Raw genomic sequence first — 12,963 nt, forward strand, 5'->3', positions numbered from 1 at the left:
CCAGTAGTTTTGTTCTGCAGCAGACGTTGGTCTATGACTTAGGCCATTGTCGCTCTCTTCCATTGCCTTTGTAGATTGCATGTCAGGACATGGAATGCTAAGTCAATGTAGTTTGAATTTCCAGGGATATTAGTCATTTATTGCATAAAAAATATTATGTTCTTTTGATTGTCTTAATAAATGTTTAGATGAATGGTTGATTCTCATGGGAGATAAACTAAAGGAACAGAATTCATAATTTTGAACTATATATTAGGTATGCTCTTGTCTGTTGGTCATTACTGAAAAATTTGGCTCTGCTCTTTAAGCTGCTTTCTAGAAATTCTTGTTTAATGCTATAGAAATATAACACCTGAAATGGATTGGGTTGTTAGCTTTTAAATAATGTTGCTAAGATAAACCCATAAAAAATAATCTCTTACTAATAAAGAGGTTACAAAATTATTTCTCCAGTAAATAAAATACAGGTAAATTGTTTGGTCCACATTGTTAATTATTGGCGATTTACATTAATGTTTTACTTAGGATCTATAGAGAAGGATCCTCTTTTTAAGATTTTATAAACATACTCAAGAGTATTGCCTAAAGTTACCTCTTCAAATCCTATACAGATTGTATTTAATGCTTTTATAATTGGCACATGTAAAAAGGACTATAGAAATAGAAGCTGGTGATAGAATTGCTCAATTATTATTGCTTTCATATTTTAAATGCAAAATGGCACCTACATGTAGAACTGGAGGCTTAGAAAGTTCAGGAGAAAAGGTGTTTGACAAACAGTTATCAATGAAAAACAGCCTAAATTAAAAAAATAATATGATATGGGATTGAGATTGAAAGATTATTGGATTCTGGTGCTGGATATATCTAAAATTTCACAAGAATTCTGTGATGCCAACTGGCCTCTACAAGAAGTCAGGAAAATGGAGGCTGTTACAGGATCTTAGAGCTGTAAATAAAACCATGCTTCTCATGGGAGCAACACAGCCTGGTTTGCCTACACCTGTGGCAATTCCTAAACATTGACATTTAAGTGTGATTGACTTACATAGATAATTTATTGGATGCTAAAGATAAAAACTTGTTTTTGATGCCTTTTCTAAATTTCAAGAGGTTCTTAGGCTGGCTAATTTACAAATAGTCCCAGAAAAGGTACACGTATCTTTTCCCTATTATTACTTAGGTCATGAATTGTTATGCACAGGCACATGTCCACAAAAGATTCCTCTGCGTACAGATCAGCTATGCACATTTAATGATTTCCAAACCTTTCTGGGAGATATTCAATGGCTTCGGTCCACTTTGAAGATTCCAACAGGTCAGCTTCACCCCTTGTATGATGTCTTAAAGGGCGACCCTGACCCTTCATCACCCGTGAATTAACAGCTGAAGGGCGTACAGCCCTACAATGTGTACAAGAGGCCTTGGAACAGGCTCACGTGCAATATATAGATCTTTCTTCTCCCTTATTGTATTTGATATTTTGATTTTCTCATTCACCTACTGGAGTGTTTTGGCAAACAGGTCCTATTCTATGGGTATATTCCTCAGCTTCACCACGAAAACCATTACTCCTTATCCTCAGGCTGTTGCTCAGATTATATTTAAGGGAATTAAGATCAGTGTTCAAACTTTTGGTAAGGAGCCAGATATTGTGGTGACCCCATACACCCAGTCTCAAATAGCATGGTTGCAAGCTAATGATAATGATTGGACCATACTGACATGCTCCATGCAGGGTCAGTTTGATACTCAGTACCCCTCCAATAATGTGTGTCAATTTTTAAAATTGCATCCTGTCATATTTCCCAAGAGTACAGATGACTCCTATACCTCAGGCCCGTGTAGTATTTACTGATGGCACATCACATGGTTTTGCTGTGGTAGTTTCTGGTAACATAATGAAAAAGATAAAAGTCCAAGGCACTTCTGTCCAGATGGTGGAGGTACAGGCACTGTTGCTTGTTTTACAGATGTTTTCTGATGAATGTGTAAACATTTATACTGATAGCCAATATGTGACACACACAATTATGCCTTTGGAGACAACAGCCTACATACCATCCATTTCTCCATTCATGAATATTTGTTGCAAGTGCAAGGACTCACATAGTCCTGTTCACATAAACTTTATGTGGGCCATGTTAGAGCTCATACTCAATTACCTGGACCTCTAAGCGAAGGTAATCAGAGGGCTGATGTCATTACTCACATGGCTGTCAGATTAATTTGTTCTGCCTTTGAAAAGGCTACTCAGGTGCATCAACGTTATCAGCTTAATGCTGGATCTCTCTGTTATCACACAGGCATAACCCAGGAACAAGCCATCCAGATAGTTCAATCATGTCCTCTTTGTGCTAAATTTTTACCTCTACCTCATTTGGGAGTGAATCCCCGAGGACTTTTAACTAATCATGTGTGACAGATGGACGTCACACATGTACCTTCCTTTGGAAAATCACAATATGTCCATGTGTCTATTGATACATATTCCTCTTTAATTTTTACCTCTGCCCATTCAGGGAAAAGGTTAAGGATGTAAAGAATCATTGTCTTCATGCCTTTGCTTATATGAGAGTGCCTAAATGCATAAAGACTGATAATGGTCCTGCCTACACCAGTACAGGATTTTCAAAAATCTGCCAAGATTTTTCTATTGCTTATAAGACTGGTATTCCTTATAACCCTCAAGGACAGGCTATAGTAGAACGCTGCCATCGTACCTTAAAAACATATATTGCTAAAGTAAAAAGGGGGGAGCTAGGGGCTCATCTCTCCTCCCCACGTTCTATTCTTTCCCTTGTTTTATACATTTTAAATTTTTTTATTGGTGGATTCTGCTGGGGTATCTGCTGCAGATTAGCACTGGAGGGCTCCTGTTGCAGATCACCCTCTGGTGCGATGGAAGGATCTTTCTACTGGCACTTGGAAGGGACCCGATCCGGTGTTGGTGTGGGCCCGGGGATCTGTTTGTGTCTTTGCTCAGGACAATGAGGTTCCTCTTTGGGTTCCTGAGCGCTGTGTGTGCCCTATGGCTGCTGCTGAATCCCAGCATGGCAGAGACCTATTGGGCCTTCGTGGAAAAACTATCCCCTTCTGATGCCAATGGGGATTAAGAGCCCAATACAGCCGGCCTTGGCAAGCAATAACATAAGCCTAGGAACTGTAGCCATGCGGTTGGATTCTTCAGAAGGTAGTGTATGGTAACTGCTCTTTCAAGTATGTTGGAGAACATGTCACCCAGACACCTTGGAGATTAAGGATAACCCCGAAGGTCACTGACCTCCATTTGTTAACACTTACCATGCCAGCTAAGCCTTTTCATTGTTTGCAACCCTCTTCAAGCTGGTATAGTACCTACTTTTCAGGAGTGGCTCTGTGCAACATTTATTGGCCTCCTGAAATTCATCTAGCCTCTTTTGAAGATACCTTAAAATCTGTGAGCCTGAATGTAGCAATAATGAGACCGTTAGTTCTGCTCTTTGTCTTCTGTCTGTCTCTTTTTTTTTCTTTATGGTTCTTAGTTGTTCTTTTACAGAGCTGCCAGCTCAAGTCGTGCTGGGATCAAGAAATGGGCCTTGGTGGTTCGTGTTCCTGGAGCTGTGTCCATGCCAATGGACTGTGGCAGTTAGACACCGATGATGCTCACACGCTCCAGAGGAGAATTTGACACTGCTGCGGCCATTGTTGCTGTTATAGCAGTGGCAGCCACTGCTGCTACTGTTTCTGGGATTGCCATTTCCCTACAGCTAGCACAATGGAGACCCTGGCAGCAAAAGTAGCTACCATAGTTAATTACTCTTTCATTCTATTGGGCATGATAAATTTAATTCAGTAGTTATATACATTTCGATTGGCTTTGAATGATATAAATTCAATAAACCCAAGTTCCATTTGCTCTCAGGATACCATCTTACAAGGACTCCAATTTGCAGTAAGGCTCATTTAAGAAGGGAATGGCTCAATTCCCTCTAGCCTACCGACTATGGGTGGGTTAGGACTTCTGTTGGTCTTTTCTGTGTCACGCAGATTGCAAGCCCAGCCCCACATTGAGATCTTTGGCAGCAGTTAACCCTACAGCTCACCTAGTTGAGCCTGTATGATAATGAGTATTCAGAGATGGGTAATGCTTGGGGGGCGGTTGTCAACCTAAGACAGAGCGCTTGTGTGGCCTGGGCAAGTGTCTCCATGACAGGTAAGGCAACCTGCTGACGTCCCATGCAACCTAAGTCAGAAGCTCATTTTTTAGTAAAAAGGGGGACATGTAGGGCCCTGGAACTCCCAAGTTGGGTAACTACCGCCCTGCTTGCCTGACCCTGACCAGATGTCCTCACTATGCTGATTCCCTGCTGGTCTCCACCCTCCTGAATGCTTAAGGGAAGTTCTTTGTGTATCCTGCCTTTGGTGTAAATAGTTTAGATCAAGAATGTAGAACATTCAGTAGCGAACTTCTGCCCTCCGGGGGTTCCTCCCTTGTGCTGTAAGCCTGTATTTAAGGTTCCCTCCCTTCTTCAATAAAGGCATTCAGCATCCCTTGGCATAAATGACCCACTGTCTTTTGTCTCTGTTTTTCGATCCACAGCCCCTTGCTCGGACATGGTAAACGGGTGGTGGTAGCATAGGCGCTACCGCAGCAAGCATTGCTTGAAGCAGTTCAGAGTCTTCTGTTTTCTTCCTCCTCCTCCTCTTCCTCCAGTCTCTCTGTTCCTAGAGCAAGCTTCTAGGGGTGGCCACTCAGGTTCTCTCTGCGTGCAGCATCTGGATGAGAAGGTTACTGCAGGGTACATCCCGGTTCACATGCTTGCCTTAGAGGTACTCGTCCACCTGCATGCTGAGTGCCCGGATTTCTGGGAGTAGAAGAAGCAGTTGTCCAAACTTCTCTGTTCGCTGGGGGTAGTTGCAAACCGTGTAGTCCTGCCAGGCAGCATTCACCTGTTCCTGGACACCTTCCACCAGCTGGAAGTTCTCAAGATTCTTGACATCTAAGCTGAACAGCACTAGGAACTTCAGACATACAAACTCTGGATGGTCAAACTGTAGGGAACAAAGTCTCAGGACTAGCTCCTGTGAATGACTCAGGAGGTTGGTGAGTGTGACTCTGGCTTGTGAGGCTATGCTGGAGTAGTCAACCTGTTGCCCAGTAATCAGCAAGAGGTACCCTTCCTTCCCATGTACCACTTGCCAGTAAATGTGATCAAGGATCAAGAGCTCACTCCAGCAGTTCTGAGGCAGCTTTATTTGGTCATCAACCTTCAGGTCTCTGAAGAAGACACTACTCCTGGCCCACTCAACAATGGAGAAGAGGGTCTGGTCTGCCATTTTGCACATGAGCCCAAATGTGTTCAGCTTTTCATGCTTGCCTCAGTTAGCCTGCTCTTGCTGTGAGTAAGCTGAGATTTTCACTCGAATTTGAGGCTCATCTGGTTCATACTTCAGAAGTTCCAGTATCAGGTATGGTGTGCTGCCTGGGGAGCTTATCTGGTAACCATCCATGTAGGAGTAGTCCATCACTGACTCAGGCAAGCTGATGTAGGGATCTGGGTACTCAGACTTGATGGCCAGGCTAGGAAAGTGACCATATGGTTGGTAACCTTGCAGGCTGCCATGAGGTGGCATTGTCATGCTAATGGAGGAGGTGACAAAGGGACTTCTGTCATAGTCTGTGGGAGGCAAGGCAGCAAGGTTCAGAGGTAGGCCTTTGGAGGCAGAATGGGATGTTCTGAATTGCAGAGAAGATGGTCAGGTCCAAGGGCATCACTTGCATCACCTGAGTCATGGATTCCGGTTTAAGTCCATCGGCTCCAATGAGGGATGAGGGCTTTCTTCTGTTGCTTTAGGGCCCTGTCTCTCTTGTACCTCGGTCCTAACTTACTTCTGACTCCTCGCATGCGCTCAGCTCCTGGGGCTTCTAGCTTCCTTCCAACACTTGGACATTTGTGGAATCGACAGTAAGGACTATGGTTTCTCTTTGTTTTGGCAGTTCTGGCAGTTCTGGTTTTATATACATGTGTACCTTTTATTGTTTTGGACTGTTCACTTAAAAAAACCCTTGCAGCTTTGACAGGTAAGGAGACCATAATGGTACCCGGATACTTTATCGCCACAAACAGGACATAGTTCTTCGAGATCTTCATCATGGAGAAATTCACCATTTTAAATTGAGACACTTGTTAGTTTTCCGGCATCTGCCCCTGTTCCCCATGTGATCAGGCCATTCTCCACTTTGGGCAGCATGACAAGAGGGCTGCAGGCGGGAATGGGGGGTCAGTGTCGGTCTGGAAGCCCAGCACCTGAACACGGGCAGCACAGATTGAACTCAGGCGGAAAGAGAGAAGGGGTGATCAGTGTGCCAACTTACCCACCCACTCGCCCAGGGCTGCCAGGCAGGACTTCAGAGCCCTGTAGGATCCCGCAGCTCCAGAGCTGTCCCTGAGCTGCGCTCAGGAGATCCCAGCTGCCAAGCCACACTGAAATGGTTCTGCTGCTGGGGTTCTGCTAGGCAAAGGCTGAGGCAGGGAGGGCCAGGGCACTGCTGCCTGGGACAGTGAGCTCTGCTGGCTTGCTCTGGAGGGCAGCAGAGGCGGCCTCCAGCTGCTACTGCCCCAGCTGCTGAAGGGCTCCAGGACTCCTTCCCCTCCCTGAACCCGCCCTCTGGCTCAGAATCTGCGGGGGTCTCTCTCTCTTTCTCTCTTAATTGTTGATCTTAGTGTCTGTGTTATTGGTGTTCTGTTCAGGAAGTTTTCTCCTGTGCCAACGTTGTTGAACATTTCTTTAAGTGTTTCTTGTCCATTTGAAATTCTTCTGTTGAGAATTCTCTCTTTAGATCTGTACACCATTTTCTAATTGGAATGTTTGATTTGGCTATCAGTGTTCTGTTTAGGAAGTTATCTCCTGTATTGATGTGTTCAAGGCTTTCCCCTACTTTCTATTCTGTCACGTTCTGTGTATCTGGATTCATGTTGAGGTCTTTGAACTACTTGGACTTGGGTTTTGTGCAGGATGATACATGCAGATCTATTTACATTCTCCTACATGCAGACATCCAGTTAGACCAGCACCAATTGTTGAAGATGCTTTCTTTTCTCCATTGTGTAGTTTTTAGCTTCTTTACAAAAATCAGGTGTCCATAGGTGTGTGTGTGTGTGTGTGTGTGTGTGTGTGTCTGTGTGTGTGTCTGTGTGTCTGGGTCTTTGATTCAATTCCATTGATCAACACGTCAGTTTTTATGTCAATACCATGCATCTTTTAGCACTAAAACTCTGTAGTAGAGCTTGAAACCAGGGATTGTGAAACCCCCAGAAGTTCTTTCATTGTTCAGGATTGATTTAGCGATCCTGGGTGTGTTGTTCTTCCACATAAACTTGAGCCGTTTCTTTTCAAGGACCATAAAAAATTTGATGGGGATGGTGTTGAATCTGAAGATTGCTTTTGGTAAAACGGCCTTTTCACTATGTTAATCCTGCTGATCCATGAGCATGGAAGTTTTTCCATCCTCTGATGTCTTCTTCAGTTTCTTCCTTCAGAGACTTGAAGTTTAATAGTACAAGTCTTTCACTTCACTGGTTCAGTTACCACAGATATTTTATGTTGTTTGTGGCTATTGTGAAGGAAATTGTTTCCCTGATTTGTTTCTCAGTGTGTTTATCATTTCTATTTAGGAGTCCTACTGATTTTTTTTTTTTTAGTCAATCTTGTATCCAGCCACGTTGCTGAAGGTTTTTATCAGTTGTAGAAGTTCTCTGGTAGAATTTTTGGGGTTCTCTTATGTATACCATGATATCATATGCAAATAAAGATACTTTGATTTCTTCCTTTGTTTGTTTTTTGTTTTTGTTTTTCGAGACAGGGTTTCTCTGTGTAGTTTTGGTACCTGTCCTGGATGTCTCTCTCTAGACCAAGCTTGCTTCAAACTCTCTCCCTGGCTCTGTGTCTCGAGTGCTGGGATTAAAGGCATGTACCATTGCCACCTGGCAAATTCTTCCTTTCTTAAAGAAATCAAGGAATAAAAAAAATTAAGGGAAATGAGTAAATCCCTAAATGAATGTCAAGAAACCCAAGAAAAAACAAACACTTGAAGGAAACAAATAAAAATATTCAAGCCCTGAAAATAGAGACAGAAGCAATGATGAAAACACAAACCATATAATAATCAAAACACCAAACATACAGAAAAGAGAAAGTCTACTAAAAGCTTAAGGGGAAAAGGACAAGTAACATATGAATGCAGACCTATTTGGATTACCGCTGCTCTCAGTGGAGACTCTAAAATCCAAAAGGGCCTGGACAGATGTGCTGCAGACTCTAGGAGACCACAGATGCCAGCTCAGACTACTAAACCCAGCAAAACTTTCAATCACCATAGATGGAGAAAAAAAGATATATTTTTTTAACAAAGTCAATTTAAAATAGTATCTGCCTACAAATCCAGCCCTACAGAAGGTGCTAAAACGAAAACTCCAACATATGGGGGTTCATTACACATATGAGAACCTGGGAAATAAATGATTTCACAGTAGCTAAACCAAAAATGGGAAACACACACACAAACACACATCATCACCACCACCACCACCAAACACCATAACAACAACATCCAAACAACAGCGATTAACAGTCATTGTTCATTGACATCTCTCAATATCAATGGATTCAATTCTCCAATAAAAAGACACAGACTAATGGAATGAATGTAAAAGCAGGATCCACCCTTCTGGTGCATACGAGAAACATACCTTAATACTAAAGATAGGTATAACCTCAGAGTAAAGGGTTGGAAAAACATATTCTGAGAAAATGGATTCAAGAAGCAAGCTGGTGTAGCCAGTCTAATACCTAACAAAGAGACTTCATCCAAATTAACCAAAAAACATAGGGAAGAACACTTCATATTCATCAAAGAAAAAATCCACCAAGATAATGTTTCAGTTCTTAACATCTATGCCCTGAACACAAGGGCACCCATGTTTGGAAAAGAAACATTACATTGATAGTGGGAGACTTCAGTAGACCCCACTCTCACCGGTGGACAGGTCAACGAGACAAACACTAAACAGAGAAGTATTGGAGCTAACAGATGTCATAAACCAAATGGACCCAGCAGATATCTACAGAACATTCTATTCAAACACAAAAGAATATACCTCCTTCTCAGCACCTCATGGAACTTATTCCAAAATTGATCACATACTCTGACATAAAATAAGTCTCAACAGATACAAGAAAATTGAAACAATCCTCTCTAAACAAACAACCACTGGTTAAAGCTGGATTTCAACAACAACAGAAAGTCTACAAACTCATGGAAACAGAGCAACTCTCTACTGAATGACCACCGGATCAAGACAGACAGACAGACAGACAGACAGACAGAAAGAAAGAAAGAAAGAAAGAAAGAAAGAAAGAAAGAAAGAAAAGAAGGAAGAAAGGAGGGAAGGAGGGAGGAAGGAAAGAAAGAAAGAAGGAAAGAAATGAAAGACTTTCTAGAATTCAATGAAAATTAGTGTACAACGTACTCAAACTTCTGGGACACAATGAAAGTGGTGCTAAGAGGAATGTTCACAGCACTAAGTGCCTACACAGAATACTTGGAGAGGTCTCATACTAGCAATTTAACAGCACACATGAACACTCTAGAACAAAAGGAAGCTAGTGCACCCAAGAGGAGTAGCTCACAAGAAATAATCAAACTGATATCTATAAAATAGAAACAAAGAGAATATAAAGAATCAATGAAACAAAGAGTTGGTTCTTTGAGAAAGTCAACAAGATAGACAAACCCTTATCCAAGCTATGTAAAATTCTCAGAGAGAATATTCAAATTAGTAAAATCTGAAATGAAAAGGGTACATAACAACAGACAACAAGGAAATCTAAGAATCATTAGGTTGTAGACAGAAGCTTCAGTCCCACCAGCAACTCCCAAATGTGGTGGTATTGTGTTCCCCAAAATATTGTGTGTTCCCCAAAAGAAACATATCTGGGGTGAGAGAACACAGAGCCACTAGATACAGAGCCACAAATGGTGGCTAGAAAATGGGTCAGAGAAAGCCATAGCAGAAGTTGGGCGGTGGTGGTGGTGCACGCCTTTAATCCCAGAACTTGGGAGGCAGAGCCAGGGGGATCTCTGAGTTAAAGGCCACTTTAGAAACAGCTAAACAAGGTGACCCACACCTTTAATCCCAGAAACCCAGCCTTTAATCCCAGGGAATGACGCAGAAAGTAGAAAGATATATAAGGCGTGAAACCAGGAACCAGAGTTAGTTAAGCATTTGGCTGGTTTAGCATTCAGGCTTTGGAGCAGCACAGTTCAGCTGAGAGTCATTAGGATGAGGACTCAAAAGCTTCCAGCCTGAGGAAACAGGATCACCTGAGGAACTAGCAAGGTGAGATAGCTGTGGTTTGTTTTGCTTCTCTGATCTTCCAGCATTCACCCTAATAACTGGCCTCAGGTTTGATTTTGTTAATAAGAACTTCTAACCCTTCCAACTACACCCAAATATCTAGCATCAGCTTCCCAAATAGTTGACTGAGAGGTTTAATATAAATGCTAGGCCAGTAGCTCAGGCTTATTACTAGCTACCTCTTACATTTAATTTAACCCATACTTCTTATCTATTTAGCCTTGTGGTGTGGTACCTTTTCTCAGTATGGCATTCTCATCTTGCTTCCTCTGTGTCTGGCTGGCGACTCCTGATTCTGCCTTCCTCTTTCCAGCATTCTTACTTTGGCTTTCCTACCTAACTTTCTGCCCAGCTACTGGGCTGTTAGCTTTTTATTAACCACCGAGAGTAATACATATTCATAGTGTAGGAAAGGATTAATTCACAGCATTAGGTCATACTTTAAAAACCTGTACTCCCCAAAATTGGAAAATCTAAATAAAATGGCAATTTTCTTGATAAATACCACTTGCCAAAGTAAAATCAAGATCAGATAGACAACTTAAGAAGACCTATAATCCCTAAGGAAATATAAGCAGTCATTAGAAGTCTCCCAACAAAAAAAGTCCAGAGTCAGACATATTTAGCCCAGAATTCTACCACATATTCAAAGAAGAATTACCGACAATGTTCCTCAAATTAATCCACAGAATAGAAACAGAAGGAACCGGGTGGTGGCGGTGCATGCCTTTAATCCCAGCACTTGGGAGGCAGAGGCAGGCAGATCTTTGTGAGTTTGAGGCCAGCCTGCTCTACAGTGTGAGACCAAGGACATGCAACAAAAATACACAGAGAAACCCTGTGTCGAAAAACAAAACAAAACAAACAAACAAAAATAGAAACAGAAGGGACATTGCAAAATTCATTTTATAAGGCCACAGTCACCCTGATACCCAAACCACACAAAGATTCAACTCAGAAAGTGAATTACAGATCATTTTCCCTTATGAATATAAATGCAAAAATACTTGCAAGTAAAAAAACAAAGACAAAACAACACATGATCATTTCTTTAGATGCTGAAAAAAGCCTTTGACAAAATCCAACACCCCTTCATGATAAAAGTTTTGAAGAGATCAGGGAAACAAGGGACAGATCTAAACATAAGCAGGCAATTCACAGCAAACCTACAGCCAACATCACATTAAATGGAGAGAAACTCAAAGCAATTCCACTAAAATCAGGAAGAAGACAGGGCTGTCTACTCTCTGCATATCTGTTCACTTTGGACTGGAAGTTCTAACTAGAGAAAGCAGACAACTGAAGGAGATCAAGGGCTTACAAACTGGAAAGGAAGAAGTCAAAGACTGATGTTACAGGATCTTCAAATCTTTCCTCAGCTGTCACCCTCTGTATGACACCACACTGAACACCTATTGAAACAGTGTCCTTAGGGCAGGGCTGATGGCTGAGACACTGAGAGCACCTTCTATTCCTGCCAAGAACCAAGTTCAGTTCCCAGCACCCACACCCAGGGCATCTGACACCCTCTTCTGACCTCCAGGAGCCCTGCACTCACCTGGCCACACCCACTGGATGCCACACATCCACTGTGGTGGATCCTGAGAGAAATGTCCCCATAGTGCTGGGTAGTTGAACTTTGTTCTCTACTTGGTGGTGCTATTTGGGGAGGTGGAGGTTTAAGAGGTGTGGCCTGCTGGAGGAAGTGTGTTACTGGGGGAGGGAGGGGCTGTGAGAGTAAAAAGTCCCATCTGCCTCCATGCTGCTCTCTCTGCTTCCTGTTTGCCCCTGAGGAAGTGAGCTCTCAGCTTCCTGTTCCCCACCATGCCTGCGGCTCTTGCTCTGCTTACTTGCCATGATGCACTCTTATCCACGGAGCTGTAGCCCAGAGAAACTCTTCTAAATGTTGCTTTGGTCTTTGTGTTTTAACAGCAACAGAACAGTAATTAACACAAACACAAAATTAAAATAAATAATTTATGAGACAAGCGTCACTATGTAGACCAGTCTGGACTTGAACTCACAGAGATTCACCTGCCTCTGCCTTCAAGTGCTAAGAACAAAGGCATGTGCCAGCATGCCACACTAAGGAAAAAAATTTTTTAAAAACAATAGCTCTCTGCTCTGTTCCTCTCACTCTGGACACCTTCCCATCTGCCCTCCACCTCCTGACACAACATGTCCTTGTTTATTCCCTTACACTGTATCACAGGCATCTTCCCACCACACTGCTTGCTCCAGGAGACCAGCAACTCTGTATCACTTCCCAGTGTGTCCTCCAAACAGGACTTCCAATCTCACATTTGGAACAGACTCTGTGGACTGATCACAATGGACACAGCTATGTCCCCTGCCTGAGGAGTCAGTGACATCAGACCAAGGAAAACACACACCCAAGGTCAGCTTGTTGAACCTTGAGCTCACTGGTCACTCACAGGAGCCTGGGATAGTCAGAGGATAACCACTGAGGTGCCCACCCCAGCCTGCATGTCCACTCTCCCAGCTGCATCACTGCAGTCCCCTGCACAGCTCCCAGCAGCTCCACTCAGCAGTCTCCTCTCCC

At 42.8% G+C, this 12,963-nt stretch overlaps 1 pseudogene; it reads right to left on the reverse strand.

Annotated features, from left to right (window-relative positions):
• Positions 1 to 4,734: 4,734 nt before the first annotated feature.
• On the reverse strand, positions 4,735 to 6,697 carry LOC118575388 (annotated as a pseudogene).
• Between the last annotated feature and the right edge of the window lie 6,266 nt (positions 6,698 to 12,963).

This window comes from Onychomys torridus, unplaced genomic scaffold, assembly GCF_903995425.1.
Source record: "Onychomys torridus unplaced genomic scaffold, mOncTor1.1, whole genome shotgun sequence".
Lineage (NCBI taxonomy): Eukaryota > Metazoa > Chordata > Mammalia > Rodentia > Cricetidae > Onychomys > Onychomys torridus.